This window comes from Nothobranchius furzeri, chromosome 2 (genome assembly GCF_043380555.1).
Source record: "Nothobranchius furzeri strain GRZ-AD chromosome 2, NfurGRZ-RIMD1, whole genome shotgun sequence".
NCBI lineage: Eukaryota > Metazoa > Chordata > Actinopteri > Cyprinodontiformes > Nothobranchiidae > Nothobranchius > Nothobranchius furzeri.
Genome location: NC_091742.1, coordinates 44,749,521 through 44,776,156, shown reverse-complemented (window position 1 = coordinate 44,776,156; position 26,636 = coordinate 44,749,521). Strand labels below are relative to the sequence as shown.

Genomic DNA, 26,636 nt, shown 5'->3' with positions numbered 1-26,636 from the left:
CCTAGAGCTTGTACACTTTTTTCTACCACATTTTTTCCGTCCCTTCGCCTGTCTGTTAATGTGCTTGGACACAGAGCTCTGCGAACAGCCAGCTTCTTTAGCAATCACCTTTTGTGTCTTGCCCTCCTTGTGCAAGGTGTCAATGATTGTCTTTTGGACAGCTGTTAAGTCAGAAGTCTTCCCCATGATTGTGGTGCCTTCAAACAAAGACTGAGGGACCTTTTAAAGGCCTTTGCAGGTGTTTTGAGTAAATCAGCTGATTAGAGTGGCAGCAGGTGTCTTCTATATTCAGCCTTTTCAGAATATTCTAATTTTTTGAGATACCAAATTTGGAGTTTTCATTAGTTGTCACTTATGAATATCTAATTTAAATGTAATGAACATTGGAAATACATTGGTCTGTGTGCATTGCATGAATATAATGTACAAGTTTCACGTTTTGAATGGAATTACTGAAATATTTTCAACCTTTTGATGATATTCTAATTTACTGGCCAGCACCTGTACATCACAGGACAATTTGGTTGTGGTAAAAGTGTAAATTAGGGGTTAGGTTTTGGTTTGATTTTATGTTGTTTTTTACATTTTGTATAAACAAGAATATGATTATTTTATTAAAGTTAAGAGTAAAGTTCTGTCTTCTTGGAGGAAAAACAGGGCAGAGAGTTAAAGGTGTAGGGGTTTGAGAAATTCAGTGCTTTAAGAGCTCTCTCTCTCTCTCTCTCTCTCTCTCATATATATATATATATATATATATATATATTACCTCTACGTATGACCAATAAGCTGTGATACACACCAAAAATATTCTATATAATTATAGAATATAAACCTGCTTGGTCTTCACCGTGTTTAATCAGAAGATTCTAGGATTGTTTGTTTATTCAGGGATTGTAAACACTTTGTTTTGATTCAGGAAAGAGTCAGGTTTGTAAAAGTAAGAATTTCATTCACAAACAATTAAAACATGACATGTTAACTAAAATTTACTGTGAGTGGATGGATCTAGATGAGTAGGTGTAGTGTGTGGTGCCTATGTGTGAATGCGATGTTATCAGAACTTCCGTATCTGGGAAAGCTGAGTTCTGGGTGTAAAAGAATTAGGTTTGAGTTAAGCTATTGTAGCATCATGGAAGGTCCTATAATTTGTGACAAAGGTCACATTTACCCAGCTGGGTCAAGCTGGGTCAAACAGTACTTTTAAATCCACAGATTAATCAAGGAGCCATGATGTCTGGAAGATCATATCCATATCTGCTGCTGTTCCATCCCAGGAGAAGGACACCTCAAGTTCAGGATGATAATAATTGATTAATAAAATATTAATAAAATATATCTGATTTTATTACGTTGCCATCGTCGTCATCTTCCTCCTCTTATCTGGGTCCAGGTCGCGGGGGCAGCATCCCAACTAGGGAGCTCCAGACCGTCCTCTCCCCCGCCACCTCCACCAGCTCCTCTGGCAGGACCCCAAGGCGTTCCCGAACCAGATTGGAGATGTAACCTCTCCAACGTGTCCTGGGTCGACCCGGGGGCCTCCTGCCAGCAGGACATGCCCGAAACACCTCCCCGGGGAGGCGTCCAGGAGGCATCCTGACCAGATGCCCAAACCACCTAAACTGGCTCCTTTTGATCCGGAGGAGCAGCGGTTCTACTCCGAGTCCCTCCCGAATGTCCGAGCTCCTCACCCTATCTCTAAGGCTGAGCCCGGCCACCCTACGGAGGAAACTCATTTTGGCCGCTTGTATCCGCGATCTTGTTCTTTCGGTCATTACCCAAAGCTCATGACCATAGGTGAGGATTGGGACGTAGATCGACCGGTAAATCGAGAGCCTGGCTTTCTGGCTCAGCTCCCTCTTCACCACGACAGATCAGCTCAGCGTCCGCATCACTGCACACGCCAAACCAATCCGCCTGTCGATCTCCCGATCCCTCGTGCCCTCACTCGTGAACAAGACCCCGAGATACTTAAACTCCTCCACTTGAGGTAGGGCCTCTCCCCCGACCCGGAGTTGGCAAGCCACCCTTTTCCGGTCGAAAACCATGGTCTCAGATTTGGAGGTGCTGATCCTCATCCCAGCCGCTTCACACTCTGCCTGAACTCAGCTGCTCCACTACTGCGGCCGTGCGGCGCACGCCGTTCCGCCATCCGGCAAAAATAGGATCAATTCTATTTTTGCCGGACGCCGGAGCACCTCCGCAGTCAATGGAGAGAAATCACAACCGCCCAACAGGAAAAGGAGCAAGCACAACTTCCGTTATTTTACAATAAATCGATAAACAAAAGGCGTTTTTTGTTTCATATGCACAGGTTTAACAACTTTTAACAACTATATGCCGATGCTTCTTCCACACAACGGGTGTTTGGATCTAATTTCCACGTTTATTGCTCGGACTGTATCGCAAGATATCGAAAATCCTGCGCATGCCTGTTTGCGCACCTCAGGTCTGCGCACCGGAGCGGAGCCGTTGTAGAGCGGGTACAGTATAATTTGAGTTCGGAAGCGAGCGGCAGCCGAAAGCAGAGGCGGAGCGGAGATAGTGGAATTTTGGGTTTAGGCTGAACAGGTGAGCAGAGGTTCAGCTAACTGCCGTTGTCTGTACAGGATCGGCTCGGGGTCCTTCGACTGCAGATGACGTCAAAGTAGTTGATTGGCTGAACATGAAGCTTACGGAAGTGATGTTATCACGTTATGATTTTGATTGGTCAGAACAAATTTGCGGTTGTAGTCCTGTAGTCCAAAAATCAACAGTTTTTGGAGAAAATATGTTTGAATTTCTAAAGGAAATGTAAAATATAAGCAAATGATAAACGGTGACCCTCAAAACATCTTGATGGTGATGAAATGGGGCAAAATAAAATATAAGAACTTTATTGAAAGACACCAAGCAATATTTTGAGTCAAAGAATGTATTTAGATAACAACTAAGGAAATATACAGATGAACTCCACATTAACACAAACAGATGTGGCTTCAGATATAAGAACTGTTCTATTGTTTGTCAGTCCGATGTTGGTTTTATGCAGTTTCACATTCTTTACAAAACAAAGATAATATGGTGTTTTATTAACAAATTACAATTATAAAGAAAACATTTAGGTGTCAGCAAACAAGAATTTATTAAAAAAAACTGCTGATGTCTTTCCAAAACGTGTGTGTGAAAGCCGAGTAGATTTGCAGTAATGTGACGTCATCGGCGTTCGAAGGATCCCGAGCCGATCCTGCACCCGAGCAGATCCTGTACCGACACCATCAGCAAAGTAATAGATGACTGGAAACTTCTAGGGATGTAAGGTTCATCACTTCTGAAGGGTTTAAGATTATTTGTGAGGAGTTTTTATTGAAACAAAAGTGTTTTATGATTATAGAGTGTGTTCGCTACTGAAGGAGGAGCCGTTAGAAGTAGACCTCGATTTGTTTTTGGAGGAAACTAGGGCTGCAACTAACGATTATTTTCATAATCGATTAATCTGTCAATTATTTTTTCGATTAATCGATTAATCGGTTTGTTATTGTTTAGCTATTTAACCTATACAAGTGATGGATGCATTTCAGTTAAGAACAAAAAAACATAAGAGAATTGTGCAGTTGACTGCAATCTATTTTATTGCACATGAACACAGTCAGCAGTATAAAATGAGCTAAACAGTGCAAAATATCAGTCCAGAATAATTTTTAGCATTAGCTGGAAGCCTGCTCCTTCCACCATGGATAGTGGCCTCATGTCTTTTACCAGCATGTTTAGAATAGAGTTTGTAAGTGGTATGAATTGCTGGGGGGTGAGTGTCTTCTTCCCCATGTAGTTGTCCATCGTTGCTTGTTTTTTTCTGCATAAGAAACACAAATAGACTGAAATAAGTACACATATAAAATAAAGCAGCACACACACTACAACACTAAATCAATATTATATTATTTGAATTAATTAACAATATACAGTGATCATTTATTTTGAGGGTTACGTTCTACAAAATAGCCCGCAACAGGAGATATTCAGAAAAAAAGTAAAACATTTTTACTATTAAAAAGCTCTAAGTAAGAAGCTCATGAGGTTTTTACTTTGAGTCGGGAGTGTTTAAATTAGCCAGAGAAATGTGAAAAATGTTTATTTTGTGTAATACTGTTTAAGAAACATGATAAAAATGTGTTGTGAGGCGTTTTACAGCGTTAGATAGTAAAACAGCCTTTTAATAGTAAAAAAATGACTTTTTCTGAATTTCTCCTGTATTTAAAAATTGAAAGTGTACAACTATGCCGCGTTATATTCACCTGGACACAGCTTGTCTGTATATTTTTCTCCGCGGAGTTGTCCTTTTTTGAATGAGGAACATAGTTATGGGTTTGTGCCGTTTTTCTCTTAACGAGAACATTCTTATAAACAGACGTGCTAAATTTGGCAAGCGCATGATACACAACACGGAGGAGATTCACGATTGCATCTAGTCAATCAGAAGTAGAACACCGCAGACTGACGCGGCAAAAAAACATGTTTAACATCCACTATAACGAACTCAGCTAAAACACTAAGTCCAGCTTGTTTATTTTCTGTTACTTACCGGGCTGGCTCTTCCAAATGACGGCTCACTTGACCGCGGTGCTCTTCCTCTGCTGCATCAGCCCCCACATGCTTTCGTCTCAAATGTGCTCCCATACTCGTGAGGTTTTTGTCCGGGGTTTCTCTTCAGTTTTGTCGCTTCTATTTTTCTTCCGTATTTCCTCTTGTTCCGCCATTTTCTCACAGCAAGATGAGCGTCAGTAACGTGATACGTCATGAAAACCGAGGGCACCCATTGGCTCATTTCTTCTTCTACGGCTCCACTGGTAGATCAGTGGCTCATTACTGCCACACACTGGCGGCAAATTTAACAGCTTGTAACCGATGTCAGATTGTGGTAAAAAATAGACTTTATGCGGTAAAATATGATTATTAAACAACTAATCGATGACTAAAAAAGTTGTTAACTATTTTAATAATCGATTATAATCGATTAAATCGATTAGTTGTTTCAGCTCTAGAGGAAACCCTTTGGTGAGTCAGTCTAATGTTTCATGAACTGAATGTATATGTAGATGTGAAACAAAGTTGAAAAAAAAAAGTTGATGTAAGCTATGCTAAGCTATGTTCTGTGAAATATATGTACGTTTTTGAACATTCGTGACGGTCTCGTGTAGCCGCATTTTTAAGCCACCCGGCTAGCTGTTAGCTCAGTTTCTGTGAGTAGATGTGTTAAACTGTTGAGAAAATGAATTGTACACAAATTTCCTGTGAAGATAAGGTGATTTGTTTTGCCTTTATATTTCTTTTCTTAATGAAATCTACTTTTCCAAGTATAGTTATTTTGTGAGTTTGGAAGATAACAGAAAAAAGAGAGTAGCATTATTATAATTTTGTTGCATATGTTTTATGCAGGCTTGTTGATTGAGGTTTAAATCACCTTTTCCTGCCTGGAAAGCCAACACATCTAAGGACTCAGATGCACTGCTTTGATCCACTGGAGGGGTATTAATACTCATGGGTGCCACATCCATGGCAGGACGTTTTCATAATATCCTGTTTCATCAAAGATGTGGTAGGATCATTTAAGACCTCTAAACTATTCAAAGGACAAAGGATTTTTTCCCTTCCTGAGTGGGGGTTTGGACACTTTTTTTTGGCAACTTTTCAACATTTTAATGGACTGAATTATCCATTTGCCCAAAAGCAAGAAGACTGGGACATAGTCCTGATACATTACCAAAAAGAAGTACACTGAAGTATACTTGAAGTATACTAAAAATGAATACAGTATACTTCCAAGTTTACTTTCAATGTACTTATTAGAAGTATAGTTATCCGAGTAAATTTTTTAAATACTACTAAGTATACTTTAATACATACTTACATTAAAGTTTACTTACATTTAGACTATACTTGTACTTGACTCTATCAGAAGTATATTTCACCAAGTAATGTATAAGTATACTTAATATATATATATATATATATATATATATATATATATATATATATATATATATACTTATATATAATATATAACTATATATATATATATAGACTTATATATAATATATAAGTATATATATATAAGTATATATGTATATATATATAAGTATATATATATATATATATATAAGTATATATGTATATATATATAAGTATATATATATATATATATATACATATATATATATATATATATATATACATACATATATATATATATATATATATATATATATATATATATATATATATATATATATATATATATATACATACAGTTGTGGTCAGAAGTTTACATACACTTGTAAAAAATATAATATAATGGCTCTACTGAGTGTCCCGTTATTTCTAAAACTCTGATTTTTCTCTGATAGAGTGATTGGAACAGATACTTCTTTGTCACAAAAAACATTCATGAAGTTCGGTTCTTTAATGTCTTTATTATATATATATATATATATATATATATATATATATATATATATATATATATATAGAGAGAGAGAGAGAGAGAGAGAGAGAGAGAGAGAGAGAGAGATAGATAGATAGATAGATAGATAGATAGATAGATATAGATACATATAGATATATATAGATATATATATTTGGAACTTTTTATTTTTGAATTAGAACAACAACATTTACATGGAGATGCATTTGAGTTTCTTCTTCCCTTCTCCAGGGCAGTGTTTCCCTGAACAAAGTTCAAATTTCCTTGTGGCCATAAGATCTATCCAACTTAACCAAGTCACCAATCAGTACATATAGTTCTGAGAAGCTTTCTCTGTATTCATCGTATCTGCTCTCTACTACATTCTACATTTTACTTTGATCTAGCTAAATAACTCACCCAAAAGACAAAAAAACATAAATAAAAAAAATAAAAATTAATAATAATAATTTTCACATGAGAGTACTATCTTTCTAACATTTGTTTTATTGGTTCCTAATTTTTTTCTAATTTCCCTAGTCCCAGTCATAGTCTTGCATTAATTTGTTCCATTTTGTGGACCTGTCTAACTCTGTCTCTCCACTGTGCCACCCTTGGTGGTTCTGTGTCCAGCCATAAAACTGTAATACACTTCTTGGCAGTCATAAGCAGAATTCTGATTACGTATGTCTCCATTATGTGTGTATGATTTTTGGTACAGCATTCCCAGTACAAACCATTTTAACTTAAATTGTAATTTCACCTTCCAGGTTCTTTCAATTTCTCCCTAACACCTTCCCAGAATGGTATGAATTTAGGGCAGTCCAAAAGTATATGTGAAAAGTCTCCCACTAGCCCGCATTTTCTCCAACATAAATTTGAAACATTACTATTTAGACATGATAAGTGGAGTTTTAAAGCATGCATCTTCACCTTCCATTCAAATTCCCTCCAAGACGGACTATTAGTAGTTTATGGCCTGCTTCAAGTGTTTCCTCCCATTTCTCATCTGTTATCATTATGTTCACTTCCAGTTCCCATTTTTCTTTAATATCTATATTCTTAACAATCAAATCCTGTTGTAAAGCTTTATATATTTTGAAATCAGTCCTTTTTGACATGTCCTTTCTGTTTAACATAATCACTTCCTCCATATTAAGTTTATCCTTGCTTGAAACTTTGCCTTATTTTGAAATAACTCTGTCTGTCTGTCCTAAATAACATATTAAGCATGAAATTACGAATTATTGTGAAATTACACGCACAGGAAGTGCTTTTATTTTGTAGCATTTGCTCAGTCAGCTCTCGAAGCTTCTCAGCAGACCGAGAAGAAGAGCGAGGGTCGGAGGAGCATTAACCGTCAGAGGTCGCGCTTTTGTTCTGCATCTGCACTTGACAGTCACTGGTTCTGCACCACTGAGCTAAATGTAAGTAGCCGCCGTAAAAGTTGCTTAAATGTTTTAAATGTTTTTAAGACGGACATGGTGAGTAATGTTGGCCACGTAGCAAGCTAATATGCTAAGTCATTGCATGAGTTAGCTGTGTTATTAACTTTGTGTGTGACTAAAGTCCGTTTATTTAATGAAATGAGCAGCACTATCTCATTATTAAAGGTTAGCATTACTTTAGATACTTTTTTATTAGACTTCTAGAGACTTATTCCCTCCATTTTTGTCCCCTCCATCATAATTTTTTAAACGTGACGTTCTGAGAAAAAAATAAAAGCGGGAGCTCAGCGCCACCAAGTCAAACTTAAACGTCCACTTATTAAAAGTAAATGAGCAGTGGTCTCTTGTACAGCGATGACAAAATCAGTCTGTGTTGTAAACTATTTCCCCGTAGCACCTGTGCGATAGCTTTGCAAGCAGCCTGCTTTTTTTTAACCGTATAAGAGGATTGTGACCGCAAGAGATGAAGAAGTGCTGTATCTCGATGCTATGTTCCCTCCTTCCCTCCATTTTTGTCCCCTCCATAGTTTTTTTAAATAGTGCTCAGTTGCACATATCTTGAACCGCAGAACGCTGTTTCTATTAATTTCACAGTATTTTAGTGTTGTAATTTTGTCCTTACTGTACACTGTTACTCCAGATTCTTAAATGTTATGTTTTTAGCTTTGTGTGGATAAGTCAAATTACACTTGAATCTCCTCACACACACACACACACACACACACACACACACACACACACACACACACACAATTTAGATGATTAATGATTTAGCTTCATATATATAGTGGAGGACTGCCTAAATTTTGCAGACTAACACAGATCTACCTTGTGATTCACAATGTTTTCTCTACTGATTATGCTTCCTGGTGTAGATGTGTAAATGTAGAGCGTCTGCGTTCCTATGAGCTGTCAGCCACACCGGGAAGCCTGTCTATGAATCTGCGGTCAGACTTCAATGATCCAACCCCACTCTCTGCACACAAGATTGATGGCATGCTGCTGTTGACCCCCAAGAGGTTCATACAAGTGAGATCACTGGTGAGTAATTCTCACAATCTGCATTTTTGATGACACATCCTAAATAACATGACTATATATGTATGTATGTATATATGTATACAGATTTGTCTTTTAAAACTGGTGAATATACAATTTACAGGTAATGCCTTTATGCTATGAGTATTAGAGCCACTGATGGAAAAAAATATAGAATTCTGAGAAAATAAGTCATAAATCTAAGTTTAATCTCAGAGTTCTGACTGGTACCTAAAACAAAAAAAAGGGGGAAATTGGGGAAGATTATGAGGGGGGATCAGAATTCTGACTTAAATCTTAAAATTCTGGCTTTTTTTTTTGTTTTGATTTTTTTTTAACAAAAACAATTCCTAAATAGTTTTTTGTTTGTTTGGTTTTAGGTTCATGAAAAAGGTCAGAATTCTGACTTTAATCCCAGAATTTTGAAATTATCTGACTTTTTTTTCTCAATTCTTTTCTTTTTCTTCAGTGACTCTAATACTCTTAGGCAATAAGGCAGTATTAGGGCCACTGAAGGAAACAATTGAATACTGAGATAAATGTCAGAATTCTGACTTTATTTATTTTATTTATTTTCAGAATTTTTTCTTCTTCAGTGGCCCTAATACCCCTCCGTATTATGTAATGCTAAACACTTCAAATTAACTTTTGAATTCAGCAGTTTATCATTGGATTTAGATGCAGATATCACTGTCTTGGAAAATTGGTCAGAGCAATTTGGTATTGAGTTTGATTAGTAAACTTGACAGTATTTACACTCTTAATCTTCTTAGGAATTACATGATGTCCACACAAGGCGTACCACTGTTCTCCATGCCCTTCCTGTCTATCTACGTGAGGAAACCTCTGGATTTTTGAGGACATGTGTGGTAAGTCCCAGTATTGTAAATTTGAACAAATCATTCTATTTATTTATGCATAAAGACAACACAAGGACAACACACATGAACATTTTGGAAAAAGTGCCTTTGTTTCAACTACAAACCTTTGGCAAGATGTTTAAGCCTGCCATACACGAGAGCAATCAGCTGAGCAAACGGCCTCGAAGGACTGTTTGCTCAGCAGATTGCTCGCCATGTGCGCCTGATTTTCACTGAGTTTTCCGCCTCACGAGACGCTGAGGTGAATATCTGACCAGTTAGATATTTTCTGCCTCACAGGGGTAAAAACTCGCTGTGTGTGCACTACTGAGCTGCTGGCTGAGCTGAAATATTCTAGTGGCCAATCAAAGCACTTTCTCCGCTCACATGACCCCAAGATGTATTCAGATACAGCCCCTTACCCTGTCTGCGTGTCTGAAAAATAAACAAAATGGTACCTTGCGGATCGATGGGCCCACTGTTTCCATTACCCTTTCGGAAGGATTCTGGGTCTTCCAGGTGCATCTCTTGGAGTAAATTGGCATAAACTCCTTGCCTGGTCCATCTTTCCAGGTACTGTACCCATATTTTCCTAACCTTGAAACGCCGGTGGCGGCGACGTTTCAACAAAAAAGGATAGGCATTTCCTCCTTTTCCAGCTCTGTCTCTGTGTTGTTTCTTTTCTGACATGCAGACAGGGGGCTGCCATCTTGGGGTCATGTGAGCGGAGAACGTGCTTTGGTTGGCCACTAGAATATTTCAGCTCAACCAGCAGCTCGGTAATGCGCACACGGCGAGTTTTTACCCCTGTGAGGCGGAAAATGTCTTAACTGGTCAGATATTCACCTCAGGGTCTCGTGAGGCGGAAAACTCTTGTGAAAATCAGGCGCACGTGGCGAGGTATCTGCTGAGCAAGCGGTCATTCGAGACCGTTTGCTCAGCAGATGGCACTCATGTGTGGCAGGCTTTAAGGCACTGAGAAAAATCAACAATCACTGCAAAGAATTCAAGCAGCTTTCATTAGCATAAAACTGGCACACACTGAAGCCATCTCACTTTATTCGTAAATGAGAGCACAAAGCAACAGAATGAACAGGAGTAGGGCTGGGCGATATGGCCTAAAATCAATATCACCATATATTGAAGATCTCACCTCGATAACGATAAGTAGACGATAACTACAGGAATGCGCAGCAACAATATTTGTCCACTAGATGGAGCTGTCTCATGTATTACATTGACTAAAATTTTACATGACTCAAGTTGCTACAGCTTCTTAAAGGGACATAAATGTGGCCAACTTACACATCTTTTCATTTTTTTATTATCAAATTTATTGACATGGGAAAAATTATCTGGATGAGAGACAAGAACTTGGATAGCGATAAATCTTTGACATGTTGCCCAGCCCTAAACAGGAGTCTATCAGACTGCATTTATTGTTATTTACATGAAAATCTACTGAAATAAAAATGTCCACAGTCAGAGTTTCAGTTCAGATGTGATTAGTGTATGAGCTCCCTTTCATTTTTGTAAGGATGATACCAATGAGCCGGACCTCAGGGATGCAGCAGTTGTCCTCCTGACAACCATCACAGATGATGCCGAGAGTCCAGTTACATACGACCCAGTGAGAATCTGTTATCCTAGAGGGTGATGTGATTGTCAACCTCTCCAGCCTTCCTGATGCCTTCCTGGTAATGTTCGGCCTCATCTATGCCTTACATCTAGATTATCCGAAGGGACTGACCAACACATTTGAGTTCACGCAGAAAATCTTACTTGGTCTTGATGAGTCTAAACTATCACCCACGCTGCAGAGTCAAAAATGACCTGATGTTACATGTGTAACTCAAAATCTGAAAGAGTGGTGGATTCAGATGGCTCACTCTGTTAGAGCATTGTCCACATCCACAATGTAATTTACTATTTGTCTGCTCTTTAATTGTTAATTGTTGATGTTAAAGTAACACACCACCATTTGGGCAAATATGTTCATTTTCCACTTCTCCTTGAGTTAACCCTCCCACTGTCCTAATGGGTAGGACCCCGCGAGGAAAGTTGACCATTGAGCAGGGTTGATGGTTTATCCCTTGAGGTCCACGTGGCAGGGGTGAGGTGGTGCTCACTCCTCACCCCTGCCACGTGGACCTCAAGGGATAAACCATCAACCCTGCTCAATGGTGAACTTTCCTCTCGGGGTCACCTATGAAGACAGTGGGAGGAACAGTTGAGTTTTACCTTTTCTCTGTTCGTCCAGCCGTTCTGAGTCTGGCAACTCCATTTGTGGCTTTAGTTTAGCGTGAATAATTGAATCGGATTAGCCCATAGGCTAATCCGATTCAATACTCAACTGGTTTTATGCCAAATGGCATAAAGTACTCACTGACTTACTTGATAGTGGTTAGTGTAATTCATATTTTGTTAATGTTGAATCGATGTGCATCCTGATGTTGCTTTAAACCACCTACTCAAAGAAAGGCTACACACTGCTGTTGTCCAGTTTTCAAAAGTGTGCATTTGTAATTGTTTCTTTCAAATTTTGTTTTATTTTCTGTTTGAGTTGGCTTAATCAGTAACTTTAATTTGATCATAATTTGAAAATATATTTAATATAAACTCCAAATATTTAAGTTTATTTATGGTCTGATATACTCAAATATCTGAGTTTATAAACTCAGAAAATATGAGGCAACTGATTGCCTTACATTTTTTGAGTTCTGCCTACTTATTCGGGTTTACAGTGTATGAACTAAAGATTTTGTGGTGTCAGAGTTCACCTAACAGTTCAAGTGTTCATTTTTTTGCTTTGTGTGTTCACAGGGCATGCTCAGTTGAAGTTTCCCTCTGCGCGTTCAAGATGTAAGAAAAATAACACGAAAGAAATGCAACAATGAAAACTTCAAAAAGGCATCAACAACCAAGCAAGTGGATCCATAAAATGGACTGATTTTTAAAGGCATTTTTAAAAAGTCTTTCAAAATGGACAGAATTAACGCGTCATGTTCAGAACAGTTTGCGTTCTCATCTTTGATTAATCCTGGTAAACAGGTCTGTTTTTGTTCTGTTCTAATTCTCTCTGTTTAATAAATTTAAACAAAATGACTTAGCTATTTTATTTACTTTTTTTCTCCGCATAAAGACGAAGTATCAGTAAATAGTGGAAAGTAAATGTATTGGTAGTAAGCAAATAGCAGATGTTAAATGTTACTTGCAGTATGTGTTTATAGAAAAAATAGAGATACTTAAATGTACTAAAAGAATATTACGTCAAGTTTACTGTAAAGTGTACTTTCAAAACTGTAAGTATACTCAATTATATAAGAAGTACACTACAAGTAAACATACATTATTACTTTAAGTATAATTTTAAGTATACATTCAAAGAGAAAAGTATACTCAATTATTTCAGAAGTACACTACAAGTAAACCTATAATGTTACTTAAAGTTTATTTTTAAGTATACTTTCAAGGGCAAAAGTTTACTCAATTTTATTAGAAGTAAACTTATACTGTTACTTTTAAGTATACTTTCAATGAGAAAAGTATACTCAACTATATCAGGAGTACACTACAAGTAAACTTATATTGTTGCTTTTAAGTATACTTCCAAGGAGATAAGTATACTCAATTATATCAGAAGTACACTACAAGTAAACTTATAAGTATACTTTCAAGGAGAAAAGTATACTCAACTATATCAGGAGTACACTACAAGTAAACTTATATTGTTACTTTTAAGTATACTTCCAAGGAGAAAAGTATACTCAATTATATCAGAAGTACACTACAAGTAAACTTATAAGTATACTTTCAAGGAGAAAAGTATACTCAACTATATCAGGAGTACACTACAAGTAAACTTATATTGTTACTTTTAAGTATAGTTCCAAGGAGAAAAGTATACTCAATTATATCAGAAGTACACTACAAGTAAACTTATAAGTATACTTTCAAGGAGAAAAGTATACTCAACTATATCAGGAGTACACTACAAGTAAACTTATATTGTTACTTTTAAGTATACTTCCAAGGAGAAAAGTATACTCATTTATATCAGAAGTACACTACAAGTAAACTTATAAGTATACTTTCAAGGAGAAAAGTATACTCAATTATATCTGAAGTACACTCCAAGTACACTTGTGAGGTTACTTTAAGTATACTTTCAAAGAGAAAAGTTTACTCAATTATATCAGAAGTACACTACAAATAAACTTAAATTATTACTTTGAAGTATACTTGTAGTATACTTCAAGTATACTTTTAGCGGCCCAATTTAGTCCCAAGGAGTATACTTCTAAGTAAACTTTAAGAACAAGTATGCAAATAAACTTCTGTACACTTAAGTATACTTGAAATTAAATACTTAAAGTATACTTCTTTTTCGTAAGGGAAGGACAGTTGGTTTTATCTATTTAGCTATGGTGGCGCTGTGGTTAGCACTGTTGCCTCGCAGCACAAAGGTTGCAGGTTCGAAACTCAGCTGCGACCTTTCTGCGTGGAGTTGCGTGTTCTCCCCATGCATGCATGGGTTTCCTCCGGGTACTCCGGTTTCCCACACAGATCTCAACACGCCCTATAGGTTATAAATTGTAAGTCGCTTTGCATAAAAGCGTCTGCCAAATAAATAAACATAAACATCTATTGATTTATCTATTTATTGATTGTCTGGTTTTATCATTCCTCTAAGAACTCTCTAGGAGAGGGAATTAAGCATTTATTTTCTTTATGATGAATTTTATAAACTGTTACAAATTTCAATATATTTAAATTATTTAAATGATTGTTGTGTGTGTGTGGATTGTGGGTTGGAGGTTTCAAAGCTCAGATAATGAGCTACTACTGCTAAGAACCCAGCAATAGAGTTCAAAAAGGGGAAAAAAGCAAGAAACTTTAGGAAACAAGATGCATTTGATCCTGTAGCTCCCACAAACACTTTAACTCTGAAGAAGTATTCCGCGCTGATAGATTTGAATACAGATACTCAGTGTTTTCAGGGAGCCACATGTTACACAAGCATGTAGTGACAGCGGAGAGGAAAACTCCCTTTTAACAGGAAGAAACCTCCAGAGAATCCTGGCTCAGTATAAGCAGCCATCCACCACGACTCACTGGGGATCGAGAAGACAGAGCAGACACACACACACACACACACACACACACACACACACACACACACACACACACACACACACACACACACACACACACACACACACACACACCCCAAGTAGTATTTCTATAGTTACATTGTGATGTCTTAGTAAATATTCTATTTGGTGAGAGATCAACTTTATTGTATTTATCCTAGTGAATCTATAATTAAACGGGTAAACTAGTAGTAGCACATCCAACGTCAAGGAAAATCAAAACGTTATTATCAGAAGAGGGAGAATGTTTTAGTGGTTAGCAGGAGTGTGCTAGACGATGGCCCCCTCCATGAGGCCACCACAGCTCAGCAGAACATCATTGTAGCTTCTTCTGGGGAGAAAAACACTTAGAGAAAAAATAAAGTTAACAGCTGAAATTGCAGAAAATAATACAGTTAAAGAGCAGATAGTAGAAGAAAGCAGTAGAGTGTGAAAAGTGGTCAGTGTGTCCTCCAGCAGTCTAAGCCTATAGCAGCATAACTACAGAGATAGCTCTGGAAAACCTAGCCTTTTAGATGGAGGCATGTTGGAGGCAGGGCAAGGAAGAGCCGTCTTTACTGACTGTACACTCCAACTCCCTCTACTCCCCCACTTGTCCAGATCTAGGCTAACATCAGATTTTAACCATAGGCCCTATCAAATAAAAATGTTTTAAGCCTAGTCTTAAAAGTAGACAAAGTGTCTGCCTCACGGACTAAAGCTGGGAGCTGGTTCCACAGGAGAAGAGCCTGATAACTAAAAGATCTGCCTCCCATCCTAATTTTAGATATTCTGGGAACCACCAGTAGACCTGCAGTCTGAGAGCGAAGTGCTCGGTTAGGAACGTATGGAACAATCAGATCACTGATGTATGATGGAGCTTGATTATTAAGAGCTTTAAATGTGAGAAGGAGGATCTTAAAATCTATTCTGAATTTAACAGGTAGCCAATGTAGGGAAGCTAAGACAGGAGAGATATGATCTCTCTTTTTAATTCTCATCAGAACTCTAGCTGCAGCATTTTGGACAAGCTGAAGACTTTTAACTACATTCTGTGGACTTCCTGAGAGTAATGGATTACAGTAATCCAGTCTTGTTGTAATAAATGCATGAACTGGTTTTTCAGCATCACTCCTGGAAAGGATGCTTCTAATCTTAGCAATATTCTGAAGGTGGAAAAAGGAAATCCTACAAACCTGTTTAACCTGGGATTTGAATGACATGTCCTGGTCAAAGATAACACCAAGGTTCCTTACTTTGTTCTCAGAGACTAATTTAATGCCATTCTGGTCAGGTGATTGACTAAGCAATTTCCTTTTCTGAATTTCAGGTCCAAAGATGAACGGGGTGGTGGTTCCTTTATTTAAAAAGGGGGGCCGCAGGGTGTTTTCCAACTACAGGGGATCACACTCCTGAGCCTTCCTGGTAAAGTCTATTCAGGGGTTCTGGAGAGGAGGGTCCGTCGGATTGTTGAACCTCAGATTCAGGAGGAGCAATGTGGTTTTTGTCCTGGCCGTGAAACACTGGACCAGCTCTATACCCTTAGGGGGATCCTGGAGGGTGCGTGGGTATTGTCCCAACCAGTCTACATGTGCTTTGTGTATTTGGAGAAGGCGTTTGACCGTGTCCCTCGGGGGGCCCTGTGGGGGGTACTCCGGGAGTATGTGGTACCAGGCCCTCTGATACGGGCTTTTCTGAACTTTGTGCAATCTTCCCTCCAGCCCTCCTTTCTAGCTGTCTCTCTGAAATAAAATCCTGGTTCTCATCAAACTTCCTGAAACTCAACAGCAATAAAACAGATTTTCTCCTGTTAGGGAAATCCTCCCAGTTAAACAAATATCTCAGTTTATCAATTAAAATAAATAATTCCTCCATCCTTCCTAACCCACAGTTAAAGAGTCTGGATGTCATCCTCAATAGCACTCTGTCATTCAAAGCCCATATCAGCAACACCATTCAATCAGCCCATTTTCACTTACCCAATATAAATTGACACCACCCCTCTCTCACTCCTCATGCTACACAGAGCTGTAGAGAGAGAGAGTTACGACACTCCAATTGACTTCTGTGGAAAGAATGGAATGCGGGAGTCGCGTGGTTCATGTAGCTTCGAATAGTTCCAAACAGCCCCCGCTGCTGCATTGACTGTAGTTCATTTTCGCTGTTTCGGAAGGATTTTCTTCGGTAAGTTGATGAAACGTCATCATTTTGTTGCATTGTGAAGCGTTAGCTAACCACTTCATACCAAAATAAGCCAACGATGATATTTTATGTTGCCAGTTGTAGCTAGATAGCCTTTAATGAGCTAACTGTGTGCAGCTTGTTGGTTGCAGGAGGACGAGCTGTAGACGGGTTTATTTCAGTTTGTTTGATTCTACATTTTAAAAAGATTCCCCACAGTTTGAAATAGGTTATAAACTTTTACATTATTAGTTTTATTTGGGATTTTTTTGTACAATACGTTGCTGGTTGCTGTATCAACACGAACATGCACCAGAAATGGAAGCACAAATGAGAGACCACTAATAAAGAAAATGTGATTGTGAAGACAAGTAATTGATATCTTTCAGTTAATAACACTGACTGCAACAAACTGCTGAAGCATGAGACAAACAGGATTACGAACGTAAGAAGATATGTTGTTCTGTTTTGTGTACTCAAGTAATAAGAATAAAATTACGATATTTCAAGAATAGTCGTTGAACAATAACTTTTAAAAATTAGACATTTTCCATAAAACTGCTCATTTCCACTTGCTTTATAATATTAGCATTTGCAATTTTGTTATTAAGGAATGACAAGAAATAAGAATTGACAATAACACAACCCTAAAACAAAGATCTTATGTAACCATTAAAGGTTAAACTGTGTTGTGTGTCCATCTTCATGTTTTCATAGTGGCTGAGCGGAGAGCTGACCAGGAACAACGGTGGTGGCAAATCCCAGTTGGGTCTGTGATGGAGTGATGCACGCCTGGAGTGATTGCCATCTCATCCACAGTAAGCACACACTCTCTTTCCAACTCTGTCAGATTTTTAACCTTCAAACTGAGCATGTCACACACCTCTCCTAACACACCTGGTTCCAGTTTAATGGGCTGCATTTGTCTGTGTCATGTTCTGCAGGTGGAGGTGGCAGAACATGTGTGGTGGTGGGTTCCGGAGGCAGATGAGCAGGCAGACGGATGTAAAAAATAAAAAGATGTTTATTGTAGGACGGGAGCAACAGGACGAACGAACATGGACAATGACAATGAACCGACAAAGACACAACCAGGAGGGAGGTATAAATACACAAGGGAATCAGGAACACATGGGCAGAGTAATCAGGGACAGGTGAGAACAATTAGGCAAATCAGGGCAGGAGAGACACAGTCAGGGAGGCTGGGGCGGATCATGACAGTACCCCCCCTCAAGGGGCGGATACCAGACGCAGAATTGTAAATAAGATGTACTCAAAGTAAAAGTTACTTAGTTACATTTTTGTCAGTGTAAAGATGGTTACATCTAAGTAGTGCAAAATCACAACGTCAGTTAACAACACGCTCGTGTGCGCACGCACACACAAACAAACAGTTTGATGGAAGGATTTCTATCCAGTCAGTGAGAACAGGACGTGCACATTGACTGGACGAGGTTTTTCTAGGATTGTACGTTTCAATTGTGATTACAATTATTCTTTATTTTGAAAAAAATATATATAATTTTTAGATGCCATCAGTATTTGAGGTGTGTCAGTGTTCTCATGACAAAACTCTAACATGAGACTGTGCTCTAACCTGTCACATAACAAGCTAAATGAAAGTCAAACATTTCAGATGGACCGTATGACAGCTGCTAACGTTGGCCCTGCCCTACTTTACCTCTACATTACAGTTCCTTTGTCCATGTCCATCCTAGAGCTCCTCTCTGACCTTCATGCTTATTTAGAGCAGCTGATTTTCAAAGTTAGCAGAGTTCATCCTTGGTAGTGGGTTCACTCACTCATTTAACCCTTCACCACTGAAATCTGTGTGTTCATCCCAATCCTCCTAAATAATCATCCAATCAACCAACTGGAATCCTTAAGGGTCCTGTAACGTCCATCCTGTCAGAACAGGCCTTGGGAGCCCAGGTGTTACTAGAACTAACTGTCCCCCCCCCCCCCCCCCCACACACACACACACACACACACGCACGCACGCACACACACACACACTGTAGCATGTTAGAATCATGTGAATGACTAATTTAACTACACTGAACTGCTTTTGTAATACTTTAATCTCTTATTCTGGAGTAAAATAAAGAAACAAGCTAAATCATCACATATCTGTGTCATGTTGTGGTGAAGTGATCTAACCCACGACATACAGAATCAGATCGGAGACGGTTTAAAAGGTTTAAATAAGGATTTATTGAAGGGAAACTAAGGGAGCAGCATAAACGAAGCTGAGTTCTTGCACAGGGAGGCTGGTGCGGGAAAACTGTGGACAGATCGGAGTTAGAACCAGTTTGCGGAAGGAACGGGAAGTCAGACTTGTGCGGAGGACTTACGGTCTGGAGAGGAGGGAACTGGTTTGAGGGAGGAGTGGTCTGGTCTAAGTTGAGTGGCTTGCAGGGACTGAGATCCAGAAGTGAGACGTGGAGGGAGCTGAGTTTATGGAGGTCCAGGAAGTTTAGGTGGGCAGCTGGAGGGGGTTCTGGCCAGGGGAGAGGCTGAGAGACGTGCGGGGTTGGAGATCCAGGTGGTGTGGACTCCAGAGTTCTGCCAGTCCAAGATGAGAGTGTGTAGGTTTGTCTAGGAACAAGAGCAGGAGGTCAAAGGGCAAAAATCCAAAACTCATTAAATTCTTAAAAATCCAAAAACACAATCTAATTCTCAAAAGGCTTAAAGAGCTTGAACAAGATAAACTAGCGGCTGTTAGAAGGTACCCAGGTAGAGTAATCATCCAGCGAAGTGCAGGAGTCTCCCAGCTGCTTAAATACCCCTGGCCAGCTGATGAGCAGATCTGCTGCAGCTTGGTCACCTCCAGACACGCCCACCTGCAGAGGGAAAACTCAAAAGACAGGGAGTGACAGCAGGGAAATACCTCAGACCGTGACAGTACCCCCCCCTCAAGGGACGCCACCCGGCGGCCGAGCAGAGGAGGAGGAGGAGGAGGAGCGGGCCAACTCGAAATCCTGGATGAGAGAGGGGTCATCGATCCATGACCTCGGGACCCACTGCCGATGTTCCGGGCCATAACCCTCCCACTCGACCAGGTACTGGAAACCTCGGCCACGAGGTCGCACATCCAGAAGGCGCTGGACACGGTAACCGAGGCCCCCGTCAGCGAGACGCACAGGAGGCGGAGGGTCGACAGGAGGGCACAGGGAACTGGAGATGACAGGCTTAAGGAGGGAGACATGAAAAACGGGGTGGATCTTCATGTGGGAAGGCAGATCCAAGCGGACGGAGGACGGGTTGACGACAGCAGAAATCGTGTAGGGACCGATGAATGTGGGGGAAAGTTTTTTTGCAGTGGTCCTTTAATCTGATGTCCCTGGTGGAGAGCCAGACGCGCTGTCCAGGCGCATAGTCTGGGGCAGGACGCCGGTGCCGGTCGGCCAGACGCCGGTTGCGTTCTGCAGTCCTCTGTAGGGCCTGTTGCGTGGCCGCCCAAACCCGTCGGGCCCCCTTCAGGAACTGAGGAACGGAGGAAACTGTGGTGGGAAATTCAGAAGGGAACAAACTGGGTTGAATACCTGTCGAGGCCTCGAAGGGGGATAGTCCAGTGGCGGAGGAGACATGGGCGTTATGGGCGTACTCGATCCAAGGAAGGTGGGTACTCCAACTGGAAGGGTTAGAAGAACACAGACAACGGAGCATGGCTTCTACCTCCTGATTTAGTCTCTCGCATTGGCCATTTGACTGCGGATGAAAACCACATGTTAGCGCCACCTTAGCTCCTAAGCAGGTGGCAAAGTCCCTCCACACCCTTGAGATAAACTGAGGACCGCGGTCTGAAAGTATCTCCGCAGGGATGCCATGGAGCCTAAAAACATGCTTAACAAGCAGAGTGGCAGTGTCAGCGGCAGAAGGTAGAGCCTTTAGCGGCACTAGGTGACAAGCCTTGGAGAAACGGTCGATAATGGTCAAAATAACCGTAAAGCCTCGAGAAGGGGGAAGACCGGTGACAAAGTCTAGTGCAATATGGGACCAGGGCCTGGAGGGAATGGGTAGCGGATGTAATAGTCCAAAAGGGGGTTGGTTACTCCCCTTGTTGCGGGCACAGGTTTGGCAGGCGGAAACGTACTCCTTGACGTCTTTAAACATTGTTGGCCACCAGAAAGACCTCCGGATTAAGGCTACGGTACGACTGATACCAGGGTGGACAGAAAACTTGGCGGTGTGGGCCCAGTTAATCACCTTATGCCTGACGGAAGGAGGAACAAACAGGGTGCGGTTGGGTACCTGATTGGGACAGGGGTAGTTCTTTTGAGCCTCGAGCACCTGATCCTGTATCTCCCAGGTAACGGCTCCCAGGACACAATCCGGTGGTATGATGGTAGTGGGCTCGGGATCCGAATTCACCGAGAACTGTCGTGAGAGAGCGTCGGGCTTGATGTTCTTGTTGCCTGGTCTGTAGGAAATGATAAAGTGAAAACGTGAGAAGAACAGGGCCCACCTGGATTGACGTGGGTTGAGTCTCTTAGCTTCTTTGAGGTAGGAGAGATTTTTATGATCCGTCCATATCACAATGGGGTGCTCAGCTCCCTCCAGCCAGTGCCTCCACTCCTCCAAGGTGAGTTTCACAGCTAGGAGCTCACGATCTCCCACATCGTAATTTCTCTCGGCAGGAGAGAGGCGCCGTGAGAAGAAGGCGCAGGGATGGAGGCGGTGATCTGTGGGGGAGGTTTGAGAAAGCACAGCCCCGACTCCAGTATCTGAGGCGTCGACCTCGAGTGTAAACTGTCTTGCAGGGTCTGGACGGGTGAGAATAGGGGCCTGAATGAACCTCTCCTTTAAGTCACAGAAACTCCTGGAGGCTTCAGCATCCCAAATGAAAGGCATCTTTACTGAGGTTAGTTGTGTTAAAGGGGCGGCCATCTGGCTGTACCCTTTAATAAACCGACGATAGAAATTTGCGAAACCCAAGAATCTCTGTAGCTGTTTGCGTGTGGAAGGAGTGGGCCAGTCCTTAACTGCCTGGACCTTTTCGGGGTCAGGTCCCAGCCTTCCACTCTCCAGTACGAAACCCAGAAACTTAACAGATGGGGCATGAAACTCACATTTCTCCGCCTTAACGTAGAGCCGATTCTCGAGTAGGCGTTGGAGAACGGCTCGGACATGACCAGTGTGTTCCTCGGGGGTCCTCGAAAAAATCAAAATGTCGTCCAGATATACTGTGACAAACTTGTTCAGGTAGTCACTCAAAACAGTGTTAACCAGATTCTGAAAAACGGCAGGTGCGTTCGTGAGGCCAAAAGGCATGACTAAATACTCAAAATGTCCTATTGGTGTTTTGAAAGCCGTCTTCCACTCATCTCCCTCTCTGATGCGAACCAGATGGTAAGCATTTCTAAGATCCAGCTTAGTGAATATGGTCGCATCTTGTATGGGTTCAAAAGTGGATGACAGTAAGGGTAATGGATACTTATTTCTCACTGTGATCTGGTTTAAACCACGGTAGTCGATGCAAGGCCTCAGGGTGCCGTCCTTCTTGGAGACAAAGAAGAAGCCAGCACCCAGAGGAGAGGTGGAAGGCCGAATTATGCCGGATGCCAGGAACTCGGAGATGTACTTTTCCATACTTTCACGTTCAGGCTTGGAGATGCTGTAGAGACGGCTAGAGGGAAGAGGTGCTGCAGGGAGAAGATCTATAGCACAATCGTAAGGGCGGTGAGGTGGTAATGAGGATGCTTTGTGTTTAGAAAATAATTGCTGGAGGTCGTGATATTCAGGCGGAACCCCGGTGAGGTCGGGTGGTGTGGTCTTCAGGGCTCGAGGCTCGGAACTAGAACGGGCTGGTCCCAAACAGGTTAAATGACAGTTATTGCTCCACATCTCCACTTGGTTTGTGACCCAGTTAATACGGGGGTTATGGTTCTTAAGCCAGGGATGACCCAGGACCACAGGAGACTGAGAGGAAGGAAATACAAAAAAGGTGAGTTCTTCACTGTGGTTACCTGACGTCATAAGGCGAATGGGTGCAGTCTTGTGAGTGATAGAGGTGAGGGAGCCTCCGTCCAGAGAGGATACACGGTAGGGTGTTTGTAGAGGGAAAGTGGTAACCAGGAGTTGCTCCACTAGCTGTTGGTCAAGAAGATTTAATTCACAGCCAGAGTCAACTAATGCGAGAGAGGGAAGAGTAATGTGATTATGTGACAGAGAACATTCCAGCAAACACCGAGAGTTTGAATCTGACCGATAACCTCCCACCAGTACTCTCGGGGCTACTGATGGGACCTGGAGTTTAACTGCTTGGGGCAGTTGGCCACAAAATGCCCAGACATGCCACAATACAAACACGCCCCGGAACTCATGCGCTTGTTTCTCTCCTCTTGGGTTAATTTAGCTCGACCAATCTGCATGGGCTCACTGGGGGGCGGAGCTGGAGCTGCTGGATACACATTTTGCGGGCAGTTAAGACGAGATGGTAAGGGGAAGTTGTTACCTCTTTGGCGTGCCTTATGTCTTTTCTCCATCCTACTGCACAGTGCGATGAGGCTCTCGAGATCAGGTGGTTCCTGGCAGAAAGCGAATTGATCCTGAAGCTGCTCGTTAAGAGCCTGGGTGAACGCCCCCTTAAGTGAGGCTTCATCGAGAGTGGAAGTGGCGGCTAGGGTCCGAAACTCTATGGCAAAATCCGCGATTGAGAGCTTCCCTTGACGTAAGCTCCAAATCTGTCTGGCCACTTCAGCCGCTGACTCGGGTTTGTCAAAAGTCATTTTAAAATCCGCCAGAAACTCATCCAACGGACTCTTAAGGAAGTGCGGGTTCCGGCTTTTTGCCTCCGCCCACCGGAGTGCCTTACCTCGTAGAAGACCGATGATGTAGGAGATCTTAATTTCATCGGTGTAAAAAGACTCCGGAGATCGCTGGAAAGCCAGCTGGCATTGGAGGAGAAAACCTCGACAAACCTCCCGGTTGCCGTCAAATGTCTCCGGTGGAGGAGAGGTAGCGACCCGGAAGCTGGGCAGACTGGATGGTGCAGGAAGAACGGGTCCGGGCAGACTCTGAGCGGGGGATGAAGCTTGCTCCGGGGAGGCGAGTCTGTGGCTTAATTCCTTTACCATCGTTCCTACTTCAAACAAGGTGTGGTTAGTGTGGGAGAGTTGATCAGACAGAGCTTGGAGTGAATCACTGTGCTGAGCTAGGGTGGCGGAAACGACAGAGGGAACTGATTCTGTACTGAGGTTAGAGGAATGGCTGGATGATTCTGTCATGTTGTGGTGAAGTGATCTAACCCACGACATACAGAATCAGATCGGAGACGGTTTAAAAGGTTTAAATAAGGATTTATTGAAGGGAAACCAAGGGAGCAGCGTAAACGAAGCTGAGTTCTTGCACAGGGAGGCTGGTGCGGGAAAATTGTGGACAGATCGGAGTTAGAACCAGTTTGCGGAAGGAACGGGAAGTCAGACTTGTGCGGAGGACTTACGGTCTGGAGAGGAGGGAACTGGTTTGAGGGAGGAGTGGTCCGGTCTAAGTTGAGTGGCTTGCAGGGACTGAGATCCAAGAAGTGAGACGTGGAGGGAGCTGAGTTTATGGAGGTCCAGGAAGTTTAGGTGGGCAGCTGGAGGTGGTTCTGGCCAGGGGAGAGGCTGAGAGACGTGCGGGGTTGGAGATCCAGGTGGTGTGGACTCCAGAGTTCTGCCAGTCCAAGATGAGTGTGTGTAGGTTTGTCTGGGAACAACAGCAGGAGGTCAAAGGGCAAAAATCCAAAACTCATTAAATTCTTAAAAATCCAAAAACACAATCTTTTCACACTTTCAGTAATTCAAGCACAGATCAATCAAACATTATTATTATCCATATAACATTTGTTAATTTCATTTCATGAATGATTAACTCGTATAAGTTGAAAACAGCTACTCTTATGACAGTCCAGTCCGGCCCAGATACCCAGGCAGGCTTGGCACAGAAGGGCCTTGAGAAGGGAACAGTTTGTTGACACTTTGTTATCATGTGGTTCGAGCTGCAGAGAGCCCGGGCTCCAGCTGATGGAATAGCCGGATCCGGCAGATTAAAGGCAACACATGTAGACGCCTGTCTCCATGTAGACCAGATACTGAAGGGGTCAAACTGTACATGACAACTGACCATTATTGGACATTACATTATTTATCCTTTTAAATATAGCTTCAAAAAGAGAATCTGCACATTCATTCTGCACACCTTTGAACGTCCCATGGAAATATTTATACATATACAGGCGAGGCAGGGCAAAGCAGTTTTACTTATAGAGCACATTTCAAACACAGAGGCAATTGGACATGATATGAAAGCAACATAAAAACACAAATTAAAATACACACAAATGGAATTACAGTTCAGAGCTAAAGGAAAAGACACAGTTACAACGCAGATTACAGTGGAGATGACGCAGCATAAAGCTTGGTTTATGCTTGAGGCATTCACTTTCCGCTTGGTGATGCGGCTCGCGGATGGAACGCGCTTCACAACTTGCAGCGTTTATGGTTCATGCGGCTTGTCTCTGCGGTGAGCCAATATTCTCCCAAACTGTAGGGGGCAGCATGGAGCTCTACGGCATGCATCCAACACTACACCATAGTAGAAGTAGAATTGCTGTTGTTTACAACATGGCATTCCAGCATTTTTTAACAGCGTCCTCGTCTTTTCCGACAGTGCGAGCTATTTCTCTCCAAGAATTATTAACAACATGTTGATCACGGGCTCTGAGAGCTGAATCATACAAAAGTCTGTATTTACGAACCTCTGCCATACTAGTTCTTGCCAGTCCGCCATGTTTTTCCGTGTCTGTCCGTCCGCGTGGTTAGAAAATTTCCTAGGTGTGTGGTGCGGAAAGTATGGGCCGTGTGGAGGCGCAGTGGAGGGGCGTGGTTGTTAAAATGACGCAATTTTGCCGCGTGGAGCCGTACGGACCTCGAGGATGCGTCAACCATAAACCAACCTTAAGAAACAGTTCATGTAGAGGCTGATGAGTACATTAGAATTTTTACTTTTGTTTTAAACAACACTAGGGTTGGGGCAGATCTGAGGTCATGGGGAAGCTGATTCCATATGTGAGCAGCATAGTAACTAAATACATCTCCACCATGTTTGGTTCTGACCCAATGTTCTACCAGCTGATTGTTTCCAAGGGATCTCAGAGCCCTATTGGGCGTATATACAGGAATGAGATTGCACATGTGTTTTGGTCCCATGCCACTGAGTGATTTATAAACTAGTAGGCAGAGGTGGAAAGTAACAAATTACATTTATTCACGTTACTGTAATTGAGTAGCTTTTTTGTATATTTATACTTTTTAAGTCTTTTATAAAAGCTGTACTTTTACTTGAGTACGTTTTTTAAAAAATAATTGTAATTCGCCACATTTTAAAGCATATCCGTTACTGAGTAACAATAAATTGTAGGCTTAATAAATAAAAAATATTACGTGTAACAGAGTCGGAACAGAAAGAGACACCTGCATGAGCGCCACATCTAAACCGGGGGGGTGGGGGGTGGGGGCATACATTTGGTCAAAAACATCAGTTCAGTCCCTATGATCCA

The 26,636-nt window shown here is 41.5% G+C and overlaps 1 long non-coding RNA gene across 1 annotated transcript; it reads right to left on the bottom strand.

The window, feature by feature from the left end:
* Positions 1-3,582: 3,582 nt before the first annotated feature.
* LOC139066375 (uncharacterized) lies at positions 3,583-4,739 on the bottom strand. Its single transcript, XR_011519270.1, has 2 exons — positions 4,559-4,739; positions 3,583-3,829 (listed from the first exon to the last, which is right to left on the bottom strand). It is a non-coding gene; the product is annotated as an uncharacterized lncRNA (long non-coding RNA).
* Between the last annotated feature and the right edge of the window lie 21,897 nt (positions 4,740-26,636).